Raw genomic sequence first — 8,279 nt, 5'->3', positions numbered from 1 at the left:
ATATTTAGAAATGAGAGTTACAAATACATCTTTACATTTCTTAAGATGCAGTCAACTCCTCTCAAGCTAACATTAAATGACTGATTTTGGGAAGAATTATATCATATGATTCTGTCCATAAAGGAAGTTGCTGTTGATTCTTTAATGAAAATTAGAAAGTGGTGGCACAGTCCTTGTACTGCAGGTGGCGCTGTGGGATTTTAAAAGCCCTGCCAGTTGCGCCAAGTTTCCTGCTCACTGCATTTCAATAGGCAATTTTGCCAAGAAGACTTTTGCAAAAAAAGCTTCCTCCAGGGTTGTTTATCAGGCTGCACTTCATTTTTCACTAGACCCAGCTCTATGCATTCCCATTTTAATCTCCAATGACAAATTATTGCAAAAAACAACAGCAAAGACTCCTTATAGGCTAAGAGATTTGTGATGGCATTAGCTTTTTACAAACATGAGCCCACTTAAGCCAATGAATTTGACTCAGTAATTTTACAGATACACACACACCTGGTTGTATGGGGGGGGGGGAGCTGCCAGCTGGGGCCAGAAAGCCATGAAATTCAAGAGACACGAATCTCTGATATGTCTCCAAAAAGCTGAAATGTAGCATTTTGACCATTCACAACAGCAAAAATGGGTAACACCATAATATCCATGGCATTATGGAAACTTAATACCTGTAGGAGAAGAGGGAGCATGGCTGTCGATTAAGCCCTGAACCATGGAAGTGCCTACCCGGGGTTCAAATGTGGCCCTAGCCATTATACCACACTGTCTACCCTCTCCCCAGGCTTCAGTGACACACTCCTGCCAGGGGAAAGGCACTTGGGGTATGTGGAGTGTGACCTGGGGAAGGATGTGTGGCCTACAAAGAGTTTTGAGGTCCTGATAGGTGTTATCAGGACCTCAAAACACTTTGTAGGCCTGGGGAGAGGGTAGACAGTGTGGTATAATGGCTAGAGTCCACATTTGGTCATGGGCTTGGGGTCCCCCATCTCCTGCTCTAGTGAAAGCAGTTCTTGGAGGGAAGCCATTTAATGTTTATTTTGTGTATGTACACGAGTCGGTTCTGGCGTCCCCGGTGTACAGAGTAGAGATGCTATATGAAAAAGCACCTTCAGGAAAGGACCCGGTGGATTTCATGGTGCAGGCTGCGAGGGCTAGGCTGGTTGCTGTTGGTGGGAGGAGGAGGAGGAGAGATTGTGGCTCTTGTACATTGCTGAACTATATAAAACATTGGTATATTTGACACCCCCCACCCCAACAAAAAAGTCAGGCTGTACATGGCTGCTGAATCATTGAATTGAAAGGGACCAAGAGGCTCGTCTAAGCCCTGCAATGCACAAATCTTTTGCTGAACACAGGACTCAAACCCACTACACCGAGATTAAGAGCCTCAAGCTCTCCCAACTGAGCTATGCTCCCTTTGAGATCAGTGCAGCTATTAAACTGGTGTCCTCAATTCTGTCTCCTATGTTAGCAGTTTTCCAACAATGGAAGAAAGAAGCACTTGCACCGGGCTTCTCCCTAGGAGTGCGTTCTTTTTAACGGCTTGATTAATTGAGCCCGTGTAAATTGAGACTTGGGCTCATAACTATCAGTTGGATTCCCTTTAGCCCCAGTGGGAACATTACAGCTTTATTAGAATTCTATGGCACCTGTTCAGGACGCCCTCCCTAGTTTTGCTCAGAAGATGAACGATGTTATCGTGCAGAGAGAGTAGCTTCCAACAGGGGCACAGAGTATGATAGAGCAATCCTCTGTTAAGTTTATTTGTCAGCGTGACCTAGAAAAACTGATGTAGACCAGAGACTCAGTACCAGAAACCACAAGATGGTAATGATGAGTTCTATGAGGGTGTCTTCTTCTGCCCTTCAGGATTCCATCTCCCCAAAGATCTACACTTCTGGGGCATTGTTTATCACCATTTCTTCCTCTCCCCCTAACAGCAGAAAGAGGGTGACAGAGGGGAAGAATATCCAGTAGGATTGTCATTTCCTCTTTAAAATAAAATAAATAAAATAAAATTATAACCCACCCTTTATCGAAAGATCTCAGGTTAGGAAACAATGCAAGCATCTAACTGGGGGGGGGGGATCTCTCTCAGGTTGAGGGCTGCATTTGCCCCCGGAAGCGACATGGCAGGGGTGGTGCCAGAGACAAAAGCGAGCAGAGCAATTTTCCCTTTGTGGGATAGGCTAGTTTCCACGTACACACACACACACATGCACCTCTGCAGCTAGGCAGATTGAAAAAACGGTATCAGCCTGCAAGGACACATTCTGTTCAAGCCCAGGCAAACACACCCAGATAAGCAGGCACAAAAAACCAGGCATAATCAGACGATATCAAAGCTCGTCCCCACTTCCCAGTTCCTTGCTTGAAAGTTCAAAGCACTGGAAAAGAAGGAAAGTTCACCTGTCCCTGAACTGCTGGATAAATAAGCTTGTGATTTGTCCGCAGGAATCTTTGGGTCAGGCAGGATCCAACGGTATCTTGTACAGAACATGCTTTCATATCTGTGGGTGGCCCAAAGCATAGTTTGAGGTGGGCATCACCAGTCACTTATTTTTCCTACATATTTTGGATGTTTTTGGTGTGCGCAGAGACCTTTATTCATGCCCTACGCCCACAGGAAGCTCCAGGGCAGGTGAGATGCCTTGGCATCTTGTATAAGACACTCTCCCCTTTGCTTGGGTGTATGATTTATCCTGACATGAAGCATATTTTGGAGTGGGCACCCCCAGTTACATTTCCCCCCCTACACACTGCCTGTTATTGCTATGCATAAATTCCCTTTGACCATGCAATGTGTCCCCATGTGTCTGGGCCAGATGGGATGCCAGATGGGATGATTCTTCTTGTGAATCTGAGGCTCCAATACTTTGGCCACCTCATGAGAAGAGAAGACTCCCTAGAAAAGACCCTGATGTTGGGAAAGATAGAGGGCACAAGGAGAAGGGGACGACAGAGGACGAGATGGTTGGACAGTGTTCTCGAAGCTACCAACATGAGTTGGCCCATGGGGTCATGAAGAGTTGGACACGACTAAACGACTAAACGACAACAACAAATGATTCTTCTTGTCCCAAAGCATATTTGAGGGTGGGCACTCTCCATTACTTATTTCCCCCCTACATAAGTTAGCTATTTGTTTCTTTTTTGTCTCTGCCATTGAGTGTGTGCCATGCACCCACAGGAACTAGTAAAAAAAGGTAAAGGTAAAGGACCCCTGAACAGTTAAGTCCAGTTAAATGGGGGTTGTGGTACTCGATCTCGGCTTTCAGGCCGAGGGAGCCAGCATTTTTCCACAGACAGTTTTCCTGGTCATGTGGCCAGCATGACTAAACTGCTTCTGGCGCAACAGAACACTGTGACGGAAACCGGAGCGCACGGAAATGCTGTTTTCGGTACCTATTTATCTACTTGCACTGGGGTGCTTTCAAACTGCTAGGTTGGCAGGCGCTGAGACCAAGCAACAGGAGCTCACCCCATCGTGGGGATTTGAACTGCCAACCTTCTGATCAGCAAGCCCAAGGGGCTCAGTGCCACCCCTGTCCTTGCTACAGGAACTAGTGCACGCTAAGTTAGTAATTTTTTTATGGTTTTGTGATGTCACCATGCACTTAGAGCATTTTGCAGTCATGTTCGTTTCAGTTTCAGATATCTGCATTGTTGTGCATGAAAGAGGGAGTCCTCTGATCCTGATATAAGACATGGGGCATCCCAGCATTTATTTGGGGTTTCAGGGATTACTTTGGAGTTCAGGTGTCATGGGCTAGGAGTCAGCTTCACTACCAAAATGATTAAGGTTTTAAATGACAATTTTAGGTTATATTTTAGTGATCAAGATTTAATATATATTTTTAACTGACCTATATCTGAATTGTCTCTGTTATACCTAATTGAAATCCAGTGTATTCCTGTTGTGTTTTATGATTTTTCTGATATTGTAAGTGAGCTGGAACTGGTCTGTGACTGTAATAATAAAATTAATTAAAAGTCAGCTTCACCTGCTGAACAGCAGCCTGAAGGGGGAAAAGGAGGAGTGACTCCACCTGCAACTGATCAGCCTTCAATGACACAAAGGAGAATGGACTGATGAGAACCAGCTGGCTTCAGTCTGCCTAAGCAGAGCTTCCAGTAGCCTTCAGTTGCTGGTAACAGCGCCTGTAGCTCCTGGCCCTACCTAGCTGCTTCCTGCTCATCTTGACCCCATGATCATTGGGGTCCCTGACCCCTGGACCATCTGACTATGTGGATTGCTGCTCACCTGCTCATGGGACTGAACCTGACTCTGTCTCCAGGCAAGTACACCTCAGGGAGTCTTCTGGTTGGCTGGCCTCCCACTCCACTGAGCTCTGCACGTTGTCGCAACGAGACTACAACAACAGGAACAGATGGACTTTCCTTCCTTTGTAGTGTTTTGAGCTTTCGAGCAAATAGGAAGTAGGGAGCCAACTTGAACACCACCATAATCAGGCCCTATACACTTGGATGCCAAGAGGCCTTCAACCTGCAGGAGGATGCTGCTAAGTCCCTGCACTGATTGCATTCTGAATTGCTATTATACCTGTTGCCACACAACTGTGCCACTATGAATGTGCAGAAATGGAGCTGGGTTGCAGCTATGGCAGACTGCGCAGCATCCCGCCGTTACTTGCGCTCAGCAGGAAGTTGCAGTAGAAGCTCCCCAGGAGTCCTTGAATTCAGAGACTGCAGCAAGCAAAAGCATTCAGCGGATATATGAACAGAATGCCAGAAGAAGAACAAATCTCTGTCATCTCCTGTGATCGCTGCAATCACAAAATGGGCTCAATCAGGCCTCGCTTTTGAGCTGATTGAGGGCTAATTTAAGTGATGCATGAAAGGATCCTTGGCTTCCTCAGATGCAGAAGGTGCTCCAGCTATAACCTAACTCATTTCGCTATGCAAAGGCCAATTATCTACTCACAGCAGAGACCGTGCTTCCTTCCTTCCTTCCTTCCTTCCTTCCAGGTAAGCCATTGTTTGCTTTTCTATTCTATTAATAAGAACCTTTGAATACAGGCAGTAAGGATGGAAAAGAGTCTGCAAGAAATGAACAATTATTGAACGGAAAGAATAGCTTTTCCTGTCTGGACACAGTGTCCCAAACCAAGAAATTTTGATTTTAAATTGCAGAAGTTTTAACAGAGCAGTCGTGCATAAGGTTTGATATATTTTCATGAATCACAGATATGAGTTCGTTAGTACAGATGTAACAGTCCCATACATTGCTAAAAACAACCACATGTACTCCCTTCCCTTTGTAATACAGCGGCACTCTGATGTTAGCTGCAATTAACATGCTAACCAATAATCCCTTAGTTAGGAAAGAGGAGGGACTGAGGTGGTGAAAAAAATGTATAATCCCGGCTCTGGATCTCTTAACCATAGGTAGGAAGAGGATCTTCACGTTTCTGCTTTCTCTGAAATTTAAACTGTCAGGCATGGTTTAGGGCTGATCTGTGCCTTTTCCTTTATGCAGCTGTGTCTTATTTATGTGGGAAGTGCAACAGCAGGGGTCATTCTGTTAGTGTTAAAAGTCACCTTGCCAAGAGGGGAGGGGTGGAGGTGTTGCTTAGGAACCAGGCAAAGTGCCATGATGTTCACTGAGGGAGTGTGTGCTCTGACTGGCTGCACAGTTCTTGAGGGAGTTTTCCTCTGTATGTTTGGTTGCAGAGGTGCCAACTTAAATAAAATATTGTGTGTGGGGTGGGGAGGTAAATCCCACCCCTCATAATTGATCACAAGACGCACAGACGCACCATTTAAATGGCAATGTCCATCAACTTGGGGTGGGGGCAGCCCCCTCAAATATTTTATGGGACTACGAAGGGACCTTAGCCCCTAGGAGTTGGCTGCTATGTTTGGTTGAATGTCACCCTGTTATGCAAAAGGCTGAAGGAAGGGTGACAAAACCTTTCCGTTCCTTTCTCCTCAAACTATACACTGTTTCTGTTCAGTTTCCACAGTAAAGTGCTTTCAAGACTTTTCTCTCAGGACTCTCTACATTAAATGATTAACAAAGTCATATAAATAAACATGTATATCGCACTTTCCCCCCGTGAGCTCAATACAACTACCATATTTACTTGAATCACCTTTTTTTTTGGCCAAATTACGTTGTGAAAATAAAAGTGTGCATTAGATTTGATGGCACATTTACATTCGCCAGCAAATTCTTTTTTTTGGCTTCAAGGTTCTGAAAAATTGAGGTGTGCATGAGATTCGCTGGTTCATTAGACTCAAGTAAATACAGTAACAAACTGAGTTAAAACCAAGTGAGTAACTTAATTCACAGAGATTCAAGCAAATTGTGAAACATGTGAAAGGTTAACACATTGCGTAAAGCGCTTCAGAACAATTTGAGGAACAAATACCCTCTACCAAGAATGGAACTATAACTCACGACAACTGTTAAGCCCTGCAGGGTTTCTTAATATTGCATGTGCCATTTAATGCAGAAGTACAAACACATTTTAAAAGCAAAGGCATTGCAATATGAGGCAGCAGTAGCTTTTCTCACCTTTCCTGTTATATGGCCCCCTCCCCTGTCTGTTGGACTACATCTCCCATTACCCCCAACCAGCAGGCTAGTCTGTTACCTCAAGTCTCTTCCCTATTACAGTGGTACCTCGGGTTATAGACGCTTCAGGTTACAGACTCCGCTAACCCAGAAATAGTACCTCGGGTTAAGAACTTCGCTTCAGGATGAGAACAGAAATCGCATGGCGGCAGTGGGAGGCCCCATTAGCTAAAGTAGTACCTCAGATTAAGAACAGTTTCAGGTTAAGAATGGACCTCCAGAACGAAATAAGTTCTTAACCCGAGCGACCACTGTAATTATAGACACAAGACATGCCTGTTTCAACTTCCTTCAGGAAAGGAGGACATTTTCCAGTTTGCCAGGCCCAGAGACAACACGGTTCACTAAGAACCTGTGCAAATGTAGGAGCATGTGCTCTTGCTTCTGTGGTAATTTCTACTTAACAGTGTCCTTTTCATTGGTGTTCATCTCTGAAGAGTTTCATTCATCATATTCTTAGGTGGCAGAACACACGGGCCTCACAGATTATTTTATTTATTTTTAAGTCCACAGCTTTATTCAAATACTAAATGCACACTTATTTGACAACTTTTTCTGGGGTGGGGGGAACATCAAGGAAGTTTACTCAGAGATACACATTCTATTTTAAGCCTTGGGTTTGGCTTGGGGATTTTACATCTAGAAGATCTGGCAGCTCATCTGTATTTCCCAACCACAACTTGTGCCTAGCCAGAACATGTACAGTACACCGTGTGAGGAAGACTGTTGCCTAAGCAAATTATGGGAGAGATTAAATGTTTTACGACATCCTGGGCCCAATGCCACCAAAAACACGTGAAGAACCTCTACTGTAGGTGTAGCACAGTTTTATGATGTTGTGAATCATACAGTCCTGCTGTGGAAAGCTCCCCTTTAGGCTAAGGATGTCTTAGGTCAGGGGTGGGGAACTGGATCCAGCCAGTAGGCTGGATCCCTAATTTCCCCAGCTCCTATAGGCCAGCTTTGAGGTGGGAGGGGCTGCCCATCTGTCCATCACCTGACATCATGGCCGATTCTCAGGGGTGATGGGTGCTGTGGTTAACGGTCCCTGGAGGGCTACAGGTTACCCAGCCCTGCTCTAAGTGTTGCTTTCCTCAACCATCCACTAGCATAGCTCCTAAGGCCTTGCCCCAAGCATTTAGACTGTGAATCACGCCCAAGACAGACATTTCAGTGCAATCTTCTGCCATTTGTGAAGGCCTGTCCCCAGAGTGAAATTGGCATGCAACTAAGTGCCCTGAAAGCTTTTAATGCTCAAAAATGCTGGCAAATCCTGCCAGTTGAATGAGCTCCTCCATCAACATTCTGAAATTAGATGAATCTCCCTGAAAATGGGGAGAGTTGCAGGCATTGCTTTGTCAGCAAGAGACATGAATGGCATTTTAATAGTGTACTTAACAGTAATGAAACGGTAATTTATCCTAATTGGTAGAACACTGATTATACAGAAAACGTGATGTACTCACAGACACAGATGGCAGAGAGAGAGAAGTAAAGGTTTCAGCGTGGTAAGTAGGCGAGATCTCCTGGCAGGGCCACTCGCCTTTTATGCATTCTGTGTGGCTTTCCAAACCTGTTGGAACCTGGCACCAGCTGCAACTCAAACCTTAAAAGTTAATTATGGCTATAAAAAATAAGACTTTTAGCTGAAGCATCTAAAGCTGCAATCATACACACT

This window comes from Podarcis tiliguerta, assembly GCF_965153285.1.
Source record: "Podarcis tiliguerta genome assembly, chromosome: 3".
NCBI lineage: Eukaryota > Metazoa > Chordata > Lepidosauria > Squamata > Lacertidae > Podarcis > Podarcis tiliguerta.
Note: the sequence above shows the minus strand (reverse complement) of the source record.